The 25,103-nt window shown below is 45.7% G+C and overlaps 1 long non-coding RNA gene across 1 annotated transcript in view; it reads right to left on the bottom strand.

Moving 5' to 3' along the window:
• LOC140134220 (uncharacterized) overlaps positions 1 to 20,476 on the bottom strand; it is a 41,196-nt gene extending 20,720 nt beyond the window's left edge. The window contains exon 1 of the long non-coding RNA XR_011856136.1: positions 20,397 to 20,476. This is a non-coding gene — a long non-coding RNA (uncharacterized lncRNA). The remainder of the gene's footprint in view (positions 1 to 20,396) is intronic.
• Positions 20,477 to 25,103: the final 4,627 nt, after the last annotated feature.

Raw genomic sequence — 25,103 nt, 5'->3', positions numbered from 1 at the left:
AATTTTACAGGCATGTAGTTGGACAACAGAGGGAAAAGAGCAATGATTTCAAATGGCAGTTTATGAAAAATATTTAGTTTTGGGGGTTAATTTGCCTGACAGGTTCTCTTTGAGACTGATGTGTATTGTACCAGAGTCCAGAGTCCCTTTTATGTATCCACTGATGGTACACAACAATGATCTGTTTGTATTGATCACAAAATCGAGAGAACTGGAGCAAAAGTTTAACAAACAATACCTGTCCCGTGGCACTGTATTATAACAATCCAAAAGAAAAAGTCAACTTTCTCTTTAAAAAGCAGATTATATTTGGACACATTGGGGGTCATTTACTAAGGGCCCGAATCGCGTTTTCCCGACGTGTTACCCGAATATTTCCGATTTGCGCCGATTGTACCTGAATTGCCCCGGGATTGTGTCGCACGCGATCGGATTGTGGCGCATCGGCGCCGGCATGCGCGCGACGGAAATCGGGGGGCGTGGCCGAACGAAAACCCGACGTATTCGGAAAAACCGCCGCATTTAAAAACCGAAAAAGTGTCGCTTGGTGACCGCTTACCTTCACCTGGTCCGAGGTGGTGCATTCCGGCGCGTGGAGATGATTTTCAGCGCAGCAGCGCCACCTGGTGGACGGCGGAGGAACTGCCTTCATGAATCCCGGCCGGACCCGAATCCAGAGCAGAGAACGCGCCGCTGGATCGCGAATGGGCCGGGTAAGTAAATTTGCCCCATTTTTACTTCTCTGTGTAGTTTTAAGACATTGGGGTAGAAACCAAATCAAAACATCGACCAAAAAGATTCAGGATTTCACAATTCCATTATACAAAGCCCTGAAACACCCACTCTGCAGCTGCTGCATATGCTGTGTGTACCCTTCACGGTGAGTCTCTCCAGATACAACTCTGTGAGTCGAAAAGTTCCTCTTCCCTACCGTTCTACTGTGTTACACTGTATACAAACTGTGAACAGACCAGATCGGGAAAATAGGACAATTATGTTTCTACATTGTGAGGCGGCAAGGTGGCTTAGTGGCTAGCATTATAGCCTTGCAGTGCTGGGGACCTGGGTTCAAGTCCCAGGGCCAAAATCTGCAAAGAGTTTGTATGTTCTCTCCATGTTTGCATGGGTTTCCTCCAGGTCCTCCGGTTTCCTCCCACACTCCAATACATACTGGTAGGTTGATTAGATTGTGAGCCCCATTGGGGACAGGGACTGATTTGGCAAACTCTGTGTAGCGCTACCTAATCTGTGTGCGCTATATAAATAATGGAATTATTATTATTTTTACTGTTACTTTAATACTGTATTTTACTATACTCACAACGTAAAAGATTTTTTAATCTGCTCTGCTCTGCTGCTCACCTTGAATTTCACTAGTAAGGCTTTATCAAGGAATCAAATGGGGCTCAAAAATAAATATTTTTTTAATAAAGTACCGGGGTTACGTACAATATATGTTATTTTGGTTTGTTCTTAAGTCAAATTTGTATCTAAGAACTGGCATATTAGGCGTAGTGTTCATTCAATTAGCAGAGATTGTGGGTAACCAAGGACGCTTGCGTGATCTCACCAGCGCAATTGTCCTAAACACATCTGCTATATCACCAGCGCAATTTACCAGTTGGAACAATATAACTCATGAACTGCTACATATATGCTGCACTATGATGTACTTTTAAACATGGAATAAAACAATACTTTTCTTCACTGAAAACTATACGACTTTCGCTTACCTACTATGAAGGACTTTGAGCCTAGTCCTATTGAGCTTGCACCCACAACAAACCATTGCTTTTGTGTGCTGTTTGGACTTTCCTTACATATATATATATATATATATATATATATATATATATATATATATATATATATACACTCACCGGCCACTTTATTAGGTACACCTGTCTAACTGCTCGTTAACACTTAATTTCTAATCAGCCAATCACATGGCGACAACTCATTGCATTTAGGCATGTAGACATGGTCAAGACAATCTCCTGCAGTTCAAACCGAGCATCAGTATGGGTTAGAAAGGTGATTTGATTGCCTTTGAACGTGGCATGGTTGTTGGTGCCAGAAGGGCTGGTCTGAGTATTTCAGAAACTGCTGATCTACTGGGATTTTCACGCACAACCATCTCTAGGGTTTACAGAGAATGGTCCGAAAAAGAACAAACATCCAGTGAGTGGCAGTTCTGTGGGCGGAAATGCCTTGTTGATGCCAGAGGTCAGAGGAGAATGGGCAGACTGTTTCGAGCTGATAGAAAGGCAACAGTGACTCATATCACTTTGAGGCAGATGGGCTACAGCAGCAGAAGACCACACCAGGTGCCACTCCTTTCAGCTAAGAACAGGAAACTGAGGCTACAATTTGCACAAGCTCATCGAAATTGGACAGTAGAAGATTGGAAAAACGTTGCCTGGTCTGATGAGTCTTGATTTCTGCTGCGACATTCGGATGGTAGGGTCAGAATTTGGCGTCAACAACATGAAAGCATGGATCCATCCTGCCTTGTATCAATGGTTCAGGCTGGTGGTGTCATGGTGTGGGGAATATTTTCTTGGCACTCTTTGGGCCCCTTGGTACCAATTGAGCATTGCCACAGCCTACCTGAGTATTGTTGCTGACCATGTCCATCCCTTTATGACCACAATGTACCCAACATCTGATGGCTACATTCAGCAGGATAATGCGCCATGTCATAAAGCTGGAATCATCTCAGACTGGTTTCTTGAACATGACAATGAGTTCACTGTACTCAAATGGCCTCCACAGTCACCAGATCTCAATCCAATAGAGCATCTTTGGGATGTGGTGGAACGGGAGATACGCATCATGGATGTGCAGCTGACAAATCTGCGGCAACTGTGTGATGCCATCATGTCAATATGGACCAAAATCTCTGAGGAATGCTTCCAGCACCTTGTTGAATCTATGCCACGAAGAATTGAGGCAGTTCTGAAGGCAAAAGGGGGTCCAACCCGTTACTAGCATGGTGTACCTAATAAAGTGGCCGGTGAGTGTATATATATATATAAGTGTATGTATATAAATTTTAAGAAATTGAGTATTTATTTAAACTTTTCAATGCACCACAAGTAGTCTTGGTGTTATAACTTCTTCCTAGCTGCTAACATGACCATGCATGCACAATTCAATTTTCCTGGCCTCTGAACACCAAAATACCATTTGTTGTCTCCCTCCAATCTTGCATCAGCAAGCTATAGGAAATTATATGTGAACGATAAGAAAATGAAATTTGTATTACACATGCATTGGAATAGAAATGATAGTTTTTATTCATGCTAAATGTAAAATAGTAAAGCAATTTTAACTGCAAGTTCTCCAGATAAAGGAAGAATATAATATTTATGGTTGTGCTTTGCTGTAAGGATTAAAATCATACACTTAGATGCTTTATTATCATCTCAGTAAGTAAAAAGCAATTTCCAAAATACCAGTGAACTGTATACTGCATGATTACACTATAAAGCTGATCAAAGTTACTTAAAGAAAATATTAAAACCTAAGATAAAACATTTAACACAGATTAAAGATGCTTTTGCTTCCTGCATGTAGACAAAATGTTAATGCGACACAGCAATCCATCAGTGGACCAAACTAGGGTTAGATTTTTGTAATATGAGATAAAACAACATGTGGGAATAGCATTTCAGTCATATACTGTACATATAGATCAGAGATGGCTAACTTACTATTTAGTGAAAAAAAGTGTTGGGAACCATTCAAGAGCCTAAATCAGAGATGCATGGAACAATGCCAGTGCCACCACTAGGAAGTTTGGGGGGCCCCCGACTGACAAATTTTGTGGGCCCCGGCACTGTATGCACAGTGAGTTCCGGCACTGTATGCAAAGTGAGTTCCCTGCACATGGGAAGGGAGCTAGGTTTTCTGTGACTTGGGGCCCCTTCTGCTCCTCATGGTCCCTGAACACAGGCAAACCAAAAACCCCCTCATGGTGGCCCTGAACAGTGCGCAACAAAATTAACTCAAGTTTTGTATGCAAGACAATCCTGAGTTGCTAGAATAAGGTCTCATGCACAGGATTATATCAGGGCTCTTGTACTAGGACATAGTATAAATAGGTGCAAATTAGAGATGAGCGAGCACTAAAATGCTCGGGTACTCGTTATTCGAGACAAACTTTTCCCGATGCTCGAGTGCTCTTCTCGAATAACGAGCCCCATTGAAGTCAATGGGAGACTCGAGCATTTTTCAAGGGGACCAAGGCTCTGCACAGGGAAGCTTGGCCAAACACCTGGGAACCTCAGAAAAGGATGGAAACACCACGGAAATGAACAGGAAACAGCAGGGGCAGCATGCATGGATGCCTCTGAGGCTGCTTAATCGCACCATTATGCCAAAATTATGGGCAACAGCATGGCCATGACAGAGTGACAGAATGAAGCTAGATAGCATCTAAAACATCCAATAATTGACCCTGACACTATAGGGGACGGCATGCAGAGGCAGCGGCAGCAGGCTAGAGAGGCGACATACCCTAAATGGACTCAGGCTTCAAACCAATGGGTGGCAGAGAGGAACCAAAGGAGGTGAGCAAGAAGCGCTCAAATAATATCGGTACATGATAAAAGTTTGCCAGTATATTTTGTGGATTACACAGCAGGGTGGCGACAAAGTTAACATGGAAGCCATGAAAACAACCCAAAATTCTGCCTGACACAGCTCGTTTGATAAGGGGAACATGTATGGAGGCAGTGAACTAGTAGTAGATTAAAGGTGCTGCAGTTAAAACTATGTTAGTTGGATCTTGGCATGGAGCTGGCGCTCCGCTGCCAGGCGAGCTTTCGCCAATCCAAGCCCCTGTATCTAGGCTACTCCCCAAACAGCACTTCTAAGAACCTTTTGTATAAGATCAAGTGTAGTAGCGTTCTTATAAGTTTGGGATATGGCGGGTGAGGGGAATGTAAACAGATGCGCAAGAAGCGCTGAAATAATATCGGTTAATCATAAAAGTTTGCCAGTATATTTTGTGGATAACACAGCAGGGTGGCGACAAAGTTAACAACTTTGATGTGGAATCCATGAAAACAACCCAAATTTCTGCCTGACACACCTCGTTTGATAAGGGGACGATGTATGGAGGCAGCTATATGGACGACTTTTGGAGGTAGCAATGGAGACAACGTGTGGAGGCTGCTATGGAGACAATTTAATTTGGATAGTGCCTGTATGTGGCAGTCCAAAAAAGTTTTCAAACCAGAGGAGCAGGTAGGTGGCCCTCCAGAAAAATGGAATAGATTGAGTGCCTGTATGTGGCAGTCCAAAAAAGTTTTCAAACCAGAGGAGCAGGTAGGTGGCCCTCCAGAAAAATGAAATAGATTGAGTGCCTGTATGTGGCAGTCCAAAAAAGTTTTCAAACCAGAGGAGCAGGTAGGTGGCCCTCCAGAAAAATGGAATAGATTGAGTGCCTGTATGTGGCAGTCTAAAAAAGTTTTCAAACCAGAGGAGCAGGTAGGTGGCCCTCCAGAAAAATGAAATAGATTGAGTGCCTGTATGTGGCAGTCCAAAAAAGTTTTCAAACCAGAGGAGCAGGTAGGTGGCCCTCCAGAAAAATTGAATAGATTGAGTGCCTGTATGTGGCACTCCCAAAAATTGTTTAAAACAGAGGACCGGGTAGGTGGCCCTCCAGAAAAATTAAATGCATAAAGTACTATAGCTAGAGCCAGTGGGCCCTGTCAAAAAATAGCCAGTTTCCTCTGCTTTAGTGTACAAAGAGGAGGAGAAGGAGGAAAATGAGGAGGAGGAGGAGTGCATAAATTATTCAGGTTGAGCTTCCTTCACCTGGTGGAGATTGGAAATTATGAGAAATCCAGGCTTTATTCATCTTAATAAGCGTCAGCCTGTCAGCGCTGTCAGTCGACAGGCGTGTACGCTTATCGGTGATGATGCCACCAGCTGCACTGAAAACCCGCTCGGACAAGACGCTAGCGGCAGGGCAGGCAAGAACCTCCAAGGCGTACAGCGCCAGTTCGTGCCACATGTCCAGCTTTGAAACCCAGTAGTTGTAGGGAGCTGTGTGATCATTTAGGACGATGGTATGGTCAGCTACGTACTCCCTCACCATCTTTCTGTAAAGATCAGCCCTACTCTGCCGAGACTGGGGACAGGTGACAGTGTCTTGCTGGGGTGACATAAAGCTGGCAAAAGCCTTGTAAAGCGTACCCTTGCCAGTGCTGGACAAGCTGCCTGCTCGCCTACTCTCCCTCGCTACTTGTCCCGCAGAACTACGCACTCTGCCGCTAGCGCTGTCAGAAGGGAAATACTGTTTCAGCTTGTGCACCAGGGCCTGCTGGTATTCATGCATTCTCACACTCCTTTCCTCTCCAGGGATGAGAGTGGAAAGATTTTGCTTGTACCGTGGGTCCAGGAGAGTGAATACCCAGTAATCGGAGCTGGAATAAATTCTTTGAACGCGAGGGTCACGGGATAGGCAGCCTAGCATGAAATCTGCCATATGCGCCAGAGTCCCAACGCGCAAGAATTCACTCCCCTCACTGGCCTGACTGCCCATTTCCTCCTCCTCCAACTCCTACAACTCCTCTTCTTCTGCCCATACACGCTGAACAGTGAAGGTCTGAGCAATACTCCCCTCTTGTGTCTCGCCAACATTCTCCTCCTCTTCCTCCTCATCCTCCTCCACCTCCTCCGATATGCGCTGAGAAACAGACCTGAGGGTGCTTTGGCTATCAACAAGGGAATCTTCTTCCCCCGTCTCTTGTGACGAGCGCAAAGCTTCCGACTTCATGCTGATCAGAGAGTTTTTCAACAGGCCAAGCAGCGGTATGGTGAGGCTGATGATGGCGGCATCGCCACTGACCATCTGTGTTGACTCCTCAAAGTTACTCAGCACCTGACAGATATCAGACATCCACATTCACTCCTCATTGTAGACTTGAGGAAGCTGACTGACCTGACTACCAGTTCTGGTGGAAGTTGACATCTGGCAGTCTACAATCGCTCTGCGCTGCTGGTAAACTCTGGATAACATGGTTAATGTTGAATTCCACCTCGTGGGCACGTCGCACAACAGTCGGTGAGCGGGCAGTTGGAGGCGGCGCTGCGCTGCCCTGAGAGTGGCAGCATCTGTGCTGGACTTCCTGAAATGCGCACAGATGCGGCGCACCTTCGTGAGCAAATCTGACAGATTGGGGTATGTCTTGAGGAAACGCTGAACTATCAGATTTAACACATGGGCCAGGCATGGCACATGTGTCAGTCTGCCGAGTTGCAGAGCCGCCACCAGGTTACGGCCGTTGTCACACACAACCATGCCTGGCTTCAGGTTCAGCGGTGCCAGCCACAGATCAGTCTGCGCCCTGATACCCTGTAATAGTTCTTGGGCGGTGTGCCTTTTATCGCCTAGGCTCAGCAGTTTGAGCACCGCCTGCTGTCGCTTAGCGACGGCACTGCTGCTGTGCCTAGAGCTAGCGACTGATGGCGCCATGCCCACGGATGGTAGTTCGGAGGAGGAGGTGGAGGAGGGGTGGGAGGAGGAGGAGGCATAGTAGGCCTTTGAGACCTGGACCGAGGTAGGCCCCGCAATCCTCGGCGTCGGCAGTATATGACCAGCCCCAGGGTCAGACTCGGTCCCAGCCTCCACCAAGTTAACCCAATGTGCCGTCAGCGATATATAGTGGCCCTGCCCGGCAGCACTCGTCCACGTGTCCGTGGTCAGGTGGACCTTGTCAGAAACGGCGTTGGTCAGGGCACGGATGATGTTGTCTGACACGTGCTGGTGCAGGGCTGGGACGGCACATCGGGAAAAGTAGTGGCGGCTGGGGACCGAATACCGAGGGGCGGCCGCCGCCATGAGGTTACGAAAGGCCTCGGTCTCTACTAGCCTATAGGGCAGCATCTCCAGGCTAAGCAATCTGGAGATGTGGACATTTAGGGCTTGGGCGTGCGGGTGGGTTGCACTATATTTTCTTTTCCTCTCCAGCGTCTGGGGTATGGAGAGCTGAACGCTGGTGGATGCTGTGGAGGATCGTGGAGGCGACGATGGGGTTTTTGTGCCAGGGTCCTGGGCAGGGGGCTGACTATCAGCTGACACAGGGGAAGGAGCAGTGGTGTGCACGGCCGGAGGTGAACGGGCTTGGTGCCACTGATTCGGGTGTTTAGCATTCATATGCCTGCGCATACTGGTGGTAGTTAAGCTAGTAGTGGTGGAACCCCTGCTGATCCTGGTTTGGCAAAGGTTGCACACCACAGTCCGTCGGTCATCCGGTGTTTCCTTAAAGAACCTCCAGACTTCTGAAAATCTAGCCCTCGCCGCGGGAGCCCTCGCCACGGGAGCTTCACTACGTGACACATTTGGCGCTGATGCACCTGCTCTGGCCCTGCCTCTCCGTCTGGCCCCACCACTGCCTCTTCCAACCTGTTCTGCTATAGGACTCTCCTCCGTCTCAGAAGCACTGTGTTCACCCGGCCTCTCAACCCAGCTTGGGTCTGTCACCTCATCATCCTCTGATCCCTCAGTCTGCTCCCCCCTCGGACTTCCTGCCCTGACAACAACTTCACCACTGTCTGACAACCGTGTCTCCTCATCGTCGGACACCTCTTTACACACTTGTTCCACTATGTCAAGAAGGTCATCATCACCCACAGACTGAGACTGGTGGAAAACCTGGGCATCGGAAAATTGCTCAGCAGCAACCGGACAAGTGGTTTGTGACTGTGGGAAGGGTCCAGAAAACAGTTCCTCAGAGTATGGCGGTTCAAATGCCAAATTTTCCTGGGAGGGGGCAGACTGGGGGGGAGGAGGCTGAGGTGCAGGAGCTGGAGGAGTGCCGATTTCGGTGACATGGGTGGACTGCGTTGAAGACTGACTGGTGGACAAATTGCTCGAAGCATTGTCGGCAATCCACGACATCACCTGTTCGCACTGTTCTGGCCTCAACAGTGCTCTACCACGAGTCCCAGTAACTTCAGACATGATGAACCTAGGGAGTGTAGCTCTGCGGCGTTCCCCTGCTCCCTCATCAGCAGGTGGTGTCTCACCCCACCCAGGACCACGGCCTCTGACCCCTGCAGTAGATGGACGCCCACGTCCCCGCCCTCGTCCTCGTCCTCTACCCCTAGCCCTCGGGTTAAACATTTTGAAAATGAAAGTTATATAACTTAAATTTTTTTTTTTCACTTTTTTTTGTGTTTTTTAGTTTTTTTTTGTGTTTTTTAGTTTTTAAAACCAAACAATGCTATCCTATTGCTATGGCTATTTTCTAGCCAAGTATGAAAGCACACTGATGAGATGACGCTGAGTTATGAAAAAATAAACGTAAAATAAAAAGGAAATGGCAGACTGTGCCTAATTGAAATCCAACCCCTAATAAATTTTGCAACTTCTGGCTTTGCGATGGATATGTGCGTCACTAAGCGCTAAACACAGCGGTCGCAAGTCTCACTCCAAATTCCTCACAATTGGCTAGTATATGCACTGCAGCAAGGACAGCCACCAGCAGATCAACCAGAAATAAAATATATATAACGCTATTGTAGGCGTAAGTAAGCCGTTTGGATTCTCCTTTGGCTATTTTCTAGCCAAGTATGAAAGCACACTGATGAGATGACGCTGAGTTATGAAAAAATAAACGTAAAATAAAAAGGAACTGGCAGACTGTGCCTAATTGAAATCCAACCCCTAATAAATTTTCCCACTTCGGTCTTTGCGATGGATATGTGCGTCACTAAGCGCTAAACACAGCGGTCGCAAGTCTCACTCCAAATTCCTCACAATTGGCTAGTATATGCACTGCAGCAAGGACAGCCACCAGCAGATCAACCAGAAATAAAATATATATAACACTATTGTAGGCGTAAGTAAGCCGTTTGAATTCTCCTTTGGCTATTTTCTAGCAAAGTATGAAAGCACACTGATGAGATGACGCTGAGTTATGAAAAAATAAACGTAAAATAAAAAGGAACTGGCAGACTGTGCCTAATTGAAATCCAACCCCTAATAAATTTTCCCACTTCGGTCTTTGCGATGGATATGTGCGTCACTAAGCGCTAAACACAGCGGTCGCAAGTCTCACTCCAAATTCCTCACAATTGGCTAGTATATGCACTGCAGCAAGGACAGCCACCAGCAGATCAACCAGAAATAAAATATATATAACGCTATTGTAGGCGTAAGTAAGCCGTTTGAAATCTCCTTTGGCTATTTTCTAGCCAAGTATGAAAGCACACTGATGAGATGACGCTGAGTTATGAAAAAATAAACGTAAAATAAAAAGGAACTGGCAGACTGTGCCTAATTGAAATCCAACCCCTAATAAATTTTCCCACTTCGGTCTTTGCGATGGATATGTGCGTCACTAAGCGCTAAACACAGCGGTCGCAAGTCTCACTCCAAATTCCTCACAATTGGCTAGTATATGCACTGCAGCAAGGACAGCCACCAGCAGATCAACCAGAAATAAAATATATATAACGCTATTGTAGGCGTAAGTAAGCCGTTTGGATTCTCCTTTGGCTATTTTCTAGCCAAGTATGAAAGCACACTGATGAGATGACGCTGAGTTATGAAAAAATAAACGTAAAATAAAAAGGAAATGGCAGACTGTGCCTAATTGAAATCCAACCCCTAATAAATTTTCCCACTTCGGTGTTTGAGGTGGATATGTGTGTCACTAAGAGCTAAACACAACGGTAGCAAGTCCCCCTTCAAATTCCTCACAATATGGTACTAGCTGCACTACTAGTGCCAGCAAGCCCAGCCACAAGCAAACAAAAAAAAAAGTATAACGTTATTGTAGCCCTAAGAAGGGCTGTTGGGTTCTTATTGAATCACTCCTGCCTAACAGTAATCTACTAGCACCCTAACGCTGTCCCTGACCAGCAGCAGCTCTCTCCCTAGCGGCATCCAGACACAGAATGATCCGAGCAGCGCGGGCAGCGGCTAGTCTATCCCAGGGTCACCTGATCTGGCCAGCCAACCACTGCTATCGACGTGTAAGGGTACCACGTCATGCTGGGTGGAGTGCAGAGTCTCCTGGCTTGTGATTGGCTCTGTTTCTGGCCGCCAAAAAGCAAAACGGCGGGAGCTGCCATTTTCTCGAGCGGGCGAAGTATTCGTCCGAGCAACGAGCAGTTTCGAGTACGCTAATGCTCGAACGAGCATCAAGCTCGGACGAGTATGTTCGCTCATCTCTAGTGCAAATAAATAAAAGTAATTTATTGTGAATACCTGGTCCACCACATTTACTATAGTTTCTGCTGGAAAACCGTCGGAGACTACGAGGGCGGTAAGTACAAGTACCCGTATTAAAAAAAAAGACACAATTTTTTCAAAATTTTGTTTTTATTTTTCCCCATAGAGCCCTTTTAGAAAGATACACTTCTCCCAACATTCCTACCATTTTTTTTAACCCCTCCAAAAAATAGGATTTGTCGAACTCTCCAAAATACACCACTGTCTCGGCGATGACTTCCTCGTTTGAGCTAAAAAAAATTTCCCGCAAGCCATTTATGCATATCAGGGAACAAGAAAAAGTCGGAGAGAGGCAGATCGGGTCAATACGGGGGTGGGGGGTGGTGCGGCAGCAATTCATAACGCAATTCATGCAGTTTGGCGGCGACAACTCCGGATGAATGTGCTGGTGCGTTATCGTGGTAAAACAGCACCTTCTTTTTCGCCAAACGAGGCCGTTTCTCCTTCAATTTTTTGTCAAAGCGGTCCAATTAATCACTGTAGTATTTTCCATTGATCGTTCTTCCTTTTTCTAAAAAATCCATGTGGATGACACGGTTGGCATCCCAACAATTCGTTGCCATGACCTTTCCAGCCAAAAGGACTGTCTCCACCTTCTTTGGAGCAGATTCACCAATGTTTTGATTGTTGCTTGGTTTTTGCTGTGTAATGATGATTCCCGGTTTCATCAACGGTGACAGCTTGACGCAAAAACTCCTTTGAATCTCGCTGAAATTGCTCTAAACATCGTGAGCAATGCCAAATCCAAACTAACCAATTAATCAGTCTGCAATTTGTTTTGCCATTGTTTGATAAATGGCAGCACACGATGATAACACCAACTTCCCTCAGGAATGCCCTCTGTCGTCAAACATGGGTACTTATTGGACCACCCTCGTATAGTAAAAAAATTTGTCCAGTTCAGATCTAGCCTAAAAGTCTGAACTTGCAGAGTTTGCACCTACATTTACCTAGAGGCTGAAGGTTCTTAGAGAAAAAAACTGCAGAAGGGATTTTAGGACTGTCTTAAAAACACCAGTCCAAATGAATTTCTCATTGTTTTTGGGGATAAGTATCTATCTACATAGTATGATGAATGTTCCATATACTGCAAAATGGTTCTGTCTACAGGAATCTGGCAAGTGCATGAACCCTAAAGTCACAGGAATTAGATTTTTGTTATCTCAATATGATCGTTTAAACAGGACTGCCCAACTATATTGGTTATGGGTATCCCCAACTCTCCATTGATCAAAAGCTGGATGGCTGTATGTGTTGGATGGCTGGATGTGTACTCCACCTGTTGAAAATTATTAAAACCAGGAGTGAAGAGGTCAACATGACCGCTCCTGTGCACTCACCCCTCCTGGCTCCCGCTCCCGTCCGGACTAGGTCTCGCGCGCAGCCCCGCTCCCTAGGGCGCGCGCGGCACTGTCTCAAGATTTAAAGGGCCAGCGCGCAGGTGATTGGCGCTGGTCATTTCCTGTCTTGTATTTAACCCTTTGTCTCCCATCATTCCCTGCCGGATCTTTGTGCCTCATAGCCTTAGAGAAAGCTTCCAAGCGAGTATTCCTGCGTTCCTGTGTATTTCTGTATTCCTGCGTTCCTGTGTTCCTGTGTGTTCCCGCTCCTGAGTCCTGTGTTGCCGTGTTACCCGAGTTCCTCCGTGTTGCTGTGTTCCGTGTGCCTGTGTTCCCGTTCCCACCTGCCTGGACCTCCTGTTGCTGACCCCGGACTTGGACTTGACGTTACATCTCTGCCGCCTGCCCTGACCCTGTGCCTGGACCTGACTACGAGATTGTCATCCGCTAAGGTACCTCGACCTCAGCTGCCACCGTGGGCTAGTCACACCTGGGAACGACCTAGTGGTATCCTGCCGCAGCAAGTCCAACCCACTTTGCGGCGGGCTCTGGTGAATACCAGGTACCGCTAGGCTCCGGTCCAGGGTGTTGGCTAGTTCCATCTCCCGCGGTGGTCCAGAGGATCCACTGATCCTGACAGTAAGATCCGGCCATGGATCCCGCCGAGGTTCCGCTTCCTACTCGTCCCAACTTTGCCGCCATTGTGGTCCAGCAATCCCGGGAGATTGCCGCTCAGTGTGAACAGCTGGATCAAGTCACCACCATGCTGCAACAGCTGCTAGCCGCCCAGCAACAGGCTCCTGTGTCCGCTCCCGCGACTCCAGCCGGTCCGGTCTGTCCTCCTGCCGCTGAACCCCGACTACGGCCTTTCTATGCCCTGCAAATTTGACGGAGACACCAAGGACTGCCGGGGCTTTATAACTCAGTGCTCTCTGCAAATAGAGCTCATGCCTTCACAATTTGTCTCGGAGCTGTCTAAGGTGGCATTCTTCGTCAGTCTACTCTCCGGGAAAGCCCTGGCCTGGGCTACCCCTCTTTGGGATAGAGGCGACCCAGTCACGGCTTTTCTGGCAGAGTTCCGGCTGTATTTGAGGAACCTGCACAGGCCTCTTCTGCCGAGACTGCTTTACTGAACCTGCGCCAAGGCAGCTCGTCTGTGGGAGAGTATGCGGTTCAGTTCCGCACCCTGGCCTCTGAACTTGCCTGGAACGATGCATCCCTCATCGCTACCTTTAAGTAGGGACTTTCTGCGCAGGTTAAGGACGCTCTGGCTGCTCGGGATCTGCCGTCAACTCTGAGTGGTCTTATCACACTGGCCACTCGGATTGATGTTCGGTTCAAGGAACGCGCCGAGGAATTCCGCACCGAGCACCCTCAAGCCCGGGTAAGACGTTTTCCTCGCCTGGCTCCTGCCTTTCAAAGACCTCTCCAGCCTTCGCCTGAATTGTCTGCTGAGGAACCCATGCAGGTGGACAGAATTCGGCTCTCCCTGCAGGAGCATTCAAGACGCCGACAGGAGAACCTCTGTCTGTACTGTGCCAGCCCAGAGCACTTCATCGGTTCCTGTCCTGTCCGTCCTCAACGTCCGGGAAACGCCAGCTTCTCCCCGTCTGAGAGAAGCTTCTCCCCGTCTGACTCTTCCCGTGCTCCTCAGCGCTGGCACTGGTACCCAGATCCAGGTTTCTGCCTTCCTGGATTCGGGCTCTACAGCGAACTTTGTGGATGTAGCCTTGGTCTCTCAGCATCACTTCCTGGTGGTTCGTCTCGAGAAGCCATTGTCCATTGCCTCGGTCAATGGTCAGATTCTCTCCGTGCCCATCTGGTTTCGCACGGAACCCCTGCTTCTGCAAGTTGGTGCCCTACATCAAGAGAGACTTTCTTTTTTTGTGCTGCCCCAAAGCACATCTGCTCTACTACTGGGTCTCCCCTGGTTGCAGCTTCATGCCCCTGTACTGGACTGATCCTCCGGGCAAATCCTCCGTTGGGGACCGAACTGTGCTTCATGTTGTATGCAGATTCCCCGTCCGCTACCTGTAAGGACTTCGACTCTGGCTCCCAAGTCTCTGGAGGGTCTGCCAGCTTGTTATCTGGACTTTTCGGATGTTTTCTCCAAGAAGCAGGCAGAGATTTTGCCACCACATTGTCCCTATGATTGCCCTGTGGATCTTCTTCCTGGCGCCACTCCTCCCAGAGGTCGTGTCTATCCTCTTTCTGTACCTGAGTCTATAGCCATGTCCGACTACATCAAAGAGAATCTGCAGAGGGGTTTCATACGCAAGTCCTCCTCTCCGGCTGGCGCAGGTTTCTTCTTTGTTACCAAGAAGGACGGCTCTCTACGTCCCTGTATAGACTATCGTGGGCTGAATAAGATCACGGTAAAAAAACGTTACCCCCTGCCGTTGATTACAGAACTCTTTGATCGCCTGCGTGGTTCCAAGGTGTTCTTCAAGTTGGACCTCCGTGGTGCTTACAATCTCATCCGGATTCGCAAAGGTGACGAGTGGAAGACGGCGTTTAACACCCGTGACGGGCACTTTGAGTATCTAGTAATGCCCTTTGGACTGTGTAATGCCCCTGCTGTTTTTCAGGAGTTTGTGAACGACAATTTTCGGGACCTTCTTTATACATGTGTCGTGGTCTACCTAGATGACATCTTGGTGTACTCTCCAGACCTTGAGTCCCACCAGGCACACGTACGACAAGTTCTAGGTCGACTTCGTGCTAATCACCTCTATGCCAAGTTAGAAAAATGCCTGTTTCACCAGCACTGCCTTCCTTTCCTCGGTTACATAAGAGGCCTCCAGATGGACCCCGCAAAGCTGTCTGCAATTCTTCAGTGGCCACGTCCAGAGGGTCTCCAAGCCATACAGAGGTTCCTGGGGTTTGCGAACTATTACCGGCAGTTTATTCCCCATTTCTCCACTCTGGTGTCTCCCATCGTGGTGCGCACCAAGAAGGGTGCTAATCCAAGTGCCTGGTCTCCGGCTGCTGAAATGGCCTTCGCCAAGTGAAAGTCCGCTTTCTCCTCGGCTCCCGTGCTCTCTAGGCCAGATACGGACAAACCCTTTCTTCTGGAGGTGGACGCATCCTCCATAGGAGCTGGAGCAGTGCTCATTCAGAAAGGGCCCAAGGGCCGAACTTTGACTTGCGGTTTCTTTTCCAAGACTTTTTCCCCAGCTGAGAGAAATTATTCTATTGGAGACAGAACTGTTAGCCATCAAACTTGCTCTTGAAGAATGGCGGTATCTTCTAGAGGGAGCGCTCCATCCTGTTTGTGTGTACATTGACCACAAGAATCTTCTGTACCTCCAGACAGCCCTGCGCCTGAATCCCAGGCAAGCCCGGTGGTCTTTGTGCTTCTCCCGTTTTGACCTGATGATTCATTTTAGTCCGGCAGACAAGAATGTCAGGCTGATGCACTGTCCCATTCTTCAGATGTTGTTGGAGATGAACCAGTTCCTCGGCACATAATTTCTCCTGATCAGCTTGTTGTTGCAGCTCCGGTGGACCTTCGGCAGCTACCTCCTGGCAAGACGTATGTTAGACCTGCTCTCAGGAAGAGGATTCTGTCTTGGGGACATTCTTCTCGCCTGGCTGGGCACCCTGGGGTGCAACGCTCCGTGGCCCTCATCTCCCGCTATTACTGGTGGCCAGACCTGGTCAAAGATGTTCGGGAGTTTGTGGGATCCTGCTCCTCCTGTGCCCGCAATAAAGCCTCTCATCTCAAACCAGCTGGACTGTTACTCCCGTTGCCGATACCCAGTCGCCCGTGGTCTCACGTGGCAATGGACTTTGTTACCGATCTGCCTGTCTCCTCGGGCAATACTGTCATCTGGGTGGTGACAGACCGGTTTTCCAAAGTGTCCCATTTTGTTCCCCTTCCAGGTCTTCCGTCTTCACCACAGCTTGCCAGTTTGTTCTTCAAACATATCTTCCAGCTGCAGGTCATCCTTGACTTTTCTTCTGCTTACCACCCTCAGTCGAATGGTCAAGTAGAGAGGGTGAACCAGACTTTGGGCTGCTACTTGCGCCACTTCGTCTCAGCCCATCAAGACAATTGGACTGACCTTCTAGCTTGGGCTGAGTTCTCTTACAATTCACTGGACTCGGGATCTAATGGTTCGGCTCTGTTCTTTGTGGTCTATGGACGTATTCCTCGCCCACCTCTCCCGCTGTCTACTCCCTCTGTTGTCCCTGCGGTGGAGGATCTGGTGCAGGATCTCAAGGCCGTTTGAGACCAGACCCGCCAGTCCCTTCTACGAGCTACAGACCGTACCAAGACCCAGGCTGATAAAAGACGTCGAGCTCCTCCTGTCTTCTCTCCTGGTGACAAAGTATGGCTATCCTCCAGATACGTCCGGCTTAAGATACCCAGCTATAAACTTGGGCCTCGGTTCCTTGGCCCCTTTGAGGTAATCAAGCGCATCAATCAAGTGGCCTACAAGCTCCGCCTTCCTCCATCTATGCGCATCCCGAACTCCTTCCATGTATCCCTCCTGAAGCCAGTCGTCTTGAACCGCTTCACCCAGCAATCCCCTCCTCCGGCCCCTGAGGCTGATTCTCCAGATGTATATGAAGTCAAGGAGGTTCTGGACATGAAGTTCGTAAGGGGTAAGCGGTTCTTCCTTGTAGATTGGAAGGGGTTCGGGCCTGAGGAGAGATCCTGGGAGCCTGAAGAGAATATTCTTGATCGGACTCTCCTCCAGAGGTTTCTTGGGACCAAGAAGAAGAGGGGGAGGGGTACTGTCACGGGCACCCCCGCGATCCATACCGCGGATCGCGGGTGCACCCGTGCCTCTCTCCGCTGCCCCGGTCCCGCTCCTGTGCACTCACCCCTCCTGGCTCCCGCTCCCGTCCGGACTAGGTCTCGCGCGCGGCCCCGCTCCCTAGGGCGCGCGCGCGGCACTGTCTCAAGATTTAAAGGGCCAGCGCGCAGGTGATTGGTGCTGGTCATTTCCTGTCTTGTATTTAACCCTTTGTCTCCCATCATTCCCTGCCGGACCTTTGTGCCTCATAGCCTTAGAGAAAGCTTCCAAGCGAGTATTCCAGCGTTCCTGTGTATTCCTGCATTCCTGCGTTCCTGTGTTCCCGTGTGTTCCCGCTCCTGATTCCTGTGTTGCCGTGTTACCCGAGTTCCTCCGTGTTGCTGTGTTCCGTGTGCCTGTGTTCCCGTTCCCACCTGCCTGGACCTCCTGTTGCTGACCTCGGACTTGGACTTGACGTTGCATCTCTGCCGCCTGCCCTGACCCTGTGCCTGGACCTGACTACGAGATTGTCATCTGCTAAGGTACCTCGACCTTGGCTGCCACCGTGGGCTAGTCACACTTGGGAACGACCTAGTGGTGAATACCAGGTGCCGCTAAGCTCCGGTCCAGGGTGTTGGCTAGTTCCATCTCCCGCGGTGGTCCAGAGGATCCACTGATCCTGACACCCTGTTGAGGTAATGAGGTAATATTCATTATGCTCTGTATATCAACATAGTCAGGCAGTGACAGGACCACGCTGAACAGAAGGAAAGGACCGATGTACTATGTATACCTTCTTTGTTATTTTAACAGAGCCCATAAAACATTTCCAATCTCAGACAACCAATTGAGGAATTAATTTCCATTAAGTCAAGTGAATAATGCTCCAGGCTAGCAAAACAATTAATTCATTAATGCCATGAGTAAGAATGTTTATACAAAACGCATAGGCTGAAAATGTAGCTAAGGGTACATTGACGCGACCGCAATTGGGGCCGGGATCTCATCATATGATCCGCAACCAGATCTTGGCCCCATACATTTCAATGGCTCCCGGTTACGGCGTGTCGAGCACACAGTGCACAGCTCTCAGCACTCCTCCTCCAGGCCCGGTGAGGTCCAGGCACAAAGCTGGTTGGATGAGCCCTTAGCTGTATTGTTTTGTCTACCACTTTTATTTACAGGCGGTCCCCTACTTAAGAACACTGAACTTACATACGACCCATAGTTACAAACGGACCTCTGGATATTGGTAATTTATTGTGCGTTAGTCCTAGGCTACAATAAACAGCTATAACAGTTATCAGAGGTGTCTGTAATGAAGCTTTAGTGTTTCATCCTGATTCTTATGACAACCCAACATTTTTAAAATACAGTTGTCACAGAGACCAAAAAAGTTCGGGCTGGAGCTACAATGATAAAATATACAGTTCCGACTTACATACAAATTCAACTTAAGAACAAACCTACAGACCCTATCTTGTATGTAACCCGGGGACTGCCTGTATAAACAATAAAGCATGAAGAATTTAAAAAAGAAAGTGTTCTTTCCATATTTTCGGATTCACGCCACTGGTCAATGGCAGCAGGAGCACTCCGTGATGACTGCATGGGAAATTCCCTTCAGTGACGTGAGGTAGCTTTTCCCTTTTTCTTGTCTGCTTGCAAAACAATTAACAATGTACAATTCTTAAATTTACATTGCAAGTGCATGTAAATATACACTTAACAGAGGTCAATGTTCAGTACCAGGAGCTTATTGGATTGGATATTAGCAGGATTTATAAATGCATATTTTTTTATTAAGACATTTAATCATAATCTTAATACAATTGTCACTTTGTAATATACAGACGGTCCCCTACTTAAGAAGACCAGACTTACAGACGACCCCTAGTTACAAACGGACCTATGGATGTTGGTAATTTACTGTACTTTAGTCCCAAGCAACATTAAACAGCTATAACCGTTGTTAAATGTGTCTGTAGTTAAGATTTATGGTTAATCCCGGTTCTTATAACAACCAAACATTTTTAAAATCCAAATGTCACAGAGACCAAAAAAAATTTGGTTGGGGTTACAAATATAAAATATACAGTTCCGACTTACATACAAATTCAACGTAAGAACAAACCTACAGAACCAATCTTGTATGTAACCCAGGGACTCGCTGTATACAGTTCCTTTTCTCTATATTCTTCTTTGTAAAATCTTGATAACATTTTGATGATTTTATTCAACTAGCATTGTCAAGGTGATTCAAAACTAGAATGATCAAGGTTGTAAATTTTCTTTTTACAGGGTATCAGCATGACACATCTTATTAGATATTGAAAGTCATTTCTGATGTTATTTTTATCACATTCTTAACATGCAGTCTGGCTTTTTAACCTAAACTTAAAACTCGATGGAATCAACAGATTGAAACATTGCTGACTAAAGACCTCACTAAAGCGAATGACCGAACTTTGTTAAATTATCCACTAGGTCACAATAACTCAGTTTTGTCAGCTTAGATTTCTGATTTTGGGAGAGCAAATAAGGACAATCTGTTCAGGTTGAATTTTAGAAACCAGGAAAATTATGTGCCACACGCTGGGACACTGTTAAGATCCTATTCAGATTTTTTTTTAAATTCTCTGCAGGCCAGCCAAATGCCTCATGATATTTCTTACCTTCCTCTGCCAATTTTTCTTTCCTTGTGGGGTATCTAATTGGATTTCACTGAAGCAGGGAAGTTACTTAAGGCTTGCATTCTGTATTTTAGTCCTTGACCTAGCAATTTGCAATGATATGATCGAGGATATGTACTATAAAGTGCAAAAATGCTGCCAAACCAGAAATATGAAAAGAAATAACAAGGTTCAAAATCTAGTACTTCAGGGGAAAATAGTTATTAGCTGTACTACAGCTTAGATATGTGTACTATGTGTACTAGTAATAATTATATAATTATAAAGGCAATCAATTTAAAATAAAATACAAAATTCTGTAAAAGAAAAGTGGGTTAGCAAATTGGCACCCAGATATAGTAACCGTATATATAAATTTGCTCACCTCCCGACGACGCCCGGCTGTTTCTCTTATATCTGCTCCGTGTCCCTGCACCATCCATCGCTGGGATCATGACGTCAGCCGCTCGCTGACATTCTACTATGTGCTCCGGCATCGGCACACACTATGATGTCAGAGAGCGGAAGGCACACTGTTTGTCTTTTTCTTACAGGAATTATATTGGGGACAGGGGCTGTAGGTTATATACTAGGGGGCTGGCAGGCTATATACTACAGGGGGCTGGCAGGTTTAATACTACAGGGGGCTGGCAGGCTATATATTAGAGGGGGCTGGCTGTCTATATACCACAGGGGCTGGCAGGCTATATGCTACCTAGACTGGCAGGCTATATACTACAGGGGGCTGGCAGGCTTTATACTACAGGGGGCTGGCAGACTATATACCACAGGTGGCTGGCAGGCTGTATACTACAGGGGCTTGCAGGCTTTATACTAAAGGGGGCTGGCTATATACTACAGGGGCTAGCAGGCTATATACTATAGGGGGCTGGCTGACTATATACTACAGGGGCTAGCAGGCTATATACTACAGGGGGCTGGCTATATACTACAGGGGGATGTCTGGCTATGTACTAAAGAGGGCTGGCTATGTACTACAGGGGGCTGGCAAAAGTAAAATTACTTTAAAAAATCCTGTAACAGAGAATAATTAACGAGAAATACATCTCTCTATAAACATTTGTTTAGTCAGACATTTTTTTTGAAATACCGTAAATGGGTTGTTAAGTTAAAGGTAAGTTAAAGAATAAGAAGTAATATATAATGAATGTGCACTATGTGGTTTTTTGAAGCATAATATAGTTGTATAAATTGTGGTCTACTTTGTAGCAACTAACAAAAAGAAACAGTCATAATATGTACATATTACCTTCCCATACAACAATCTGTTAGCTTTTATGAATGTTCATATTTGCCAAACATTTAAAATCAGCCAAATAAATGCTCCGAGAATTTTGAACATTCTGATTGCCAAGTTTTGTTCTCAGTGATTTTGTAAAGATAATTTGTATTTAGAAAGAACATATTAAAAGTTTTTTTTTAATTTAAAAAAAAAAAAACATTCTCAAATGTAAATTTTAAATGCATTTAAAATAAATAAATGGCATTTTCCTCATGCCTTACCACCCTTCCCATCAGCTTTTGGGTTTTCATTTTTCACTCCCCATCTTCAAAAATCTATAACTTTTTTTAGTTTTCCATGCACAGAGCTGTGTGGTGGCTTGTTTTCTATGTAACAAATAGTGGTATTTAATATTCCATGCTGTGTACTGGTAAGCAGGAAAACAATTCCAAATGCAGTGGAATTGGTGAAAAAACGCATTTGCGCAGTTTCCTTGTGGGCTTAGATTTTATGAATTTCACTGTGCACCCAAATGACATGTCTACTTTATTCTTTGGGTCGGTACGATTATGGGGATACCACATTTTTAAAGGTTTTATAATGTTTACATACATTTACAAAAATTAAAACCTCCTGTACAATTTTTCTTTTTTAGATTTTGCCATTTTCTGGCGCTAATAACTTTTTCATACTTTGGTGTATGAAGCTGTGGGTGGTGTCATTTTTTGCAGCTTTTGATGATGTTTTCAATGAAACAATTTTTAGGACTGTACAAGCTTTCTCTTTTTATAGAATTCTTTATATTTTTTAAAATGGCAAAAAAGTGCCATTTTCGACTGTGTTCTCTATTTTTCATAATGGGCTAAACACAGTGAAAAAACATTATTATATTTTTTTTTATATCGGGCATTTTTGGATGTGGCGATACCTAATGTTAATACCTAATTATTTACTTCTTATTTATATTTATATCAGTTCTAGGGAAAAGGGGGGTGATTTGATTTTTTAATTTTTTTTATTATAACTTTTTTCTTTTTTATTATTTTTCAGAACCCCTGATTTAACCCTAGATTGTCTGATATATCCTATCAGTAAAGTAAAATTGTGACCACACACTCCAATGGGTTTTAACATGCATTTAATATCTTCAAAGTGATATAAGCAGTAATACTTGTGTGACGTTTCCGCCACAAGGGCCTTTCTCAAACACTGTAAATCGAACATATATACAACATTAATATTGACATGAAATATACAAGTGGATATAAAATACATATATACATACATACATAATAGTGGAAAAATCCAAGGAACATCAATGCAATATCCATGTAGTCAGTTCAACGTGGTAGTAGTCTAAGATTCTCAGAGCCAGGATTCATCAACAAATGTAGTTCACATCATTACATGATATTAGTAAGACAACAGGGTATCAGAGTGAACAAAGCTGTGCAGACATATACCAGTAGTATCTAAAATCAAAGAAAACAGGTTAATGCTCACCAAAAGCTGTCTACCAAAGAGTATCTGGGTGCTGGCGCTTAGTATTGTGCTTGCTGCACACAGGAGGACGCGCTAGTGACTCTGTGTGTGAGCTGACTATTTAAACAGGAAGTCCCTCCCCCAGGGGGCGGGGTCGGATGATGCGAACAATGTGTAAGGTCTGATCCTATTGCCAACTATGTAAGGAGATGCGACAGATTAGGCGTACGTGAATATGTGTCGCATCAAAAGTGTCGCACACGGGGACAGCTGTTTAGTAGAGAGATAAGAATGAGCTCATGTAATCTAGGTAAGTAATTTAGATATATCCTATCATATACTGCCATACTACAATCTCTCGAAGATTTAAAGGGTCAGCACACCACTGACTGGCGCTGGCCACTTCCGGGTTTTCTATTTAAGCCGGCTGCTCCCATCAACCCCCGCCAGATATTTGAGCTAAGAGAAAGCTTTTCATTGCGTTCCTTGTATCCTGATCTCCTGTTGTTACCTCGGACCTGACCCTGACCTCACTCCTTCACTGCCAGCCCTGACCTTCTGCCAGCCCTGACCTTCCATATCAGTTTCTGTATCATTGACGCCTGTCCTGGCTAAGTTCCTGTCCCCGACAAGATTGCTTGCCATTCCTGCACCTCGACCTTGGTTGCCACCGCGGACTAGTCGCACCTGTGGAACGACCTGGTGGTACCACACCACAGCAAGACCATATTGTTTTGCGGTGGGTTCTGGTGAAGACCGGGTGCCACTTGCATTCCGGTCCCAGGTGTCGGCTTGTGTCATAGTCCATGGTGGTCCAGGGGCTTCACTGACCCTGAGCCCTGACACTGCTATATAACACTTTACAACAGTATTTCAACTGATCCTACTCTGTATTCCTAATTATAAAATGAATAATACTTGACTAAAAATTTACAAAGCTTTAATGTACTGTATTTTCTGCATCATCTTTAAATAAAGAAACATCCAGGGACAGACTGCATTATGCAACAACAAAAAAACTTGTACTGTCTTGATATAACCTTGATCTGCCATATTTTATTATAAGGCCACAGTAGACATTTTCCATATAACATACTTTTTACCGAGGGGCAAATATCTAATACAATGCTATGTCTTAAAGATTGTAAATAGATATGTTATAATTGTGTGATTAATCAAAAAGCAAAGCCATAGGATTCTACTGTGTTTCATCCAAACGTATTCTGTCACTCTTGGGAAGAAGGTTATAGCTGCATTTTGCAAAATAAACAGTAGCTGTCATCAGCAGTATGCCTTACAGGCACTTTTTATATTGTTTAGGCTGCATTATGTGAATTATTCTATATACTTTTGCATCACTCTACAGGAAAACTATAGTGTCTAAGGCCTGGAAAACTACATTCATAATGACAAAAAATAAGTTAAAAATAAGATAAAAACAAACCACCTTCATGGGCCTGCACAATACTGCACCTGGGATCAGTAAAGGACCATTTTATGGTTTTGGAGCCTTACCAAAAATTGTATGTGAATGTCTATTATGGTCAGCAGATTTTGGTGGAACTACTCAATGTACAGGGTCTAATGTTCAGTATACTGTATGTTTGCTTGATCATAAGGGGTTGGCCACTTTACTTCAGGTTGTGAGCGGGGCAGGATGTCAGATAATTTAAGAATACAGTATATATCTATTAAAGTTCTTCACCACTTTATTGAAATGTAAGGTGAATCCTCCTGTCTTTTACCTCATCAACCAGAGATTCCTGTCCATAAAATGGAAAGAGGGATTATGAATAAAGCTTCATTACAGACACCTTACAGCTGCTCATTGCAGGGTGGGACTAAAGTAAAGCATCCAGAGAGCTTCACCAGAGGTCACAGTACGCAGAAAGGTCCATCTTTAACTAGGGGTCGTCTTTAAGTCCGCTGTCCTTCAGTCGGGGACTGTCTGTATTGATAAGTTACCTAATAGTATCTTAAAGTATAACCTGAAGTTTTTGGTGGTAGAAAACTGTGTTGTTAGGTGTTTATTACCCCTTGCGCATTCCTTTGTCTGTTTATTGACTGACACACCTTGCAAACCTTTTCATCTGACAGGTTGTATAGAGAGGGTTTTTAGTATATACCTATCTATCCTATTGACTTGTGATGTATCTCATCATCTGTTTACATTATTGTTTACACAAATTGTTTACAGAAACACCGCTTGAATTTGTTACAGCCAGAGGGGTTTGTGATGGTGATTGTATTGTTTTCACCTCACTGAGTCTTTGCAGTGTATACCAGTACACATTTTAAGTGTTTTATCTATTTTTTTGGTCTCTTGTTCTTTGTATGTATTCTAATAAAGATTGTTAACAATTCATG

The sequence above is a fragment of the Engystomops pustulosus genome, chromosome 5 (genome assembly GCF_040894005.1).
Source record: "Engystomops pustulosus chromosome 5, aEngPut4.maternal, whole genome shotgun sequence".
Classification (NCBI taxonomy): domain Eukaryota; kingdom Metazoa; phylum Chordata; class Amphibia; order Anura; family Leptodactylidae; genus Engystomops; species Engystomops pustulosus.
This window is presented reverse-complemented; position numbering and strand designations above follow the sequence as displayed.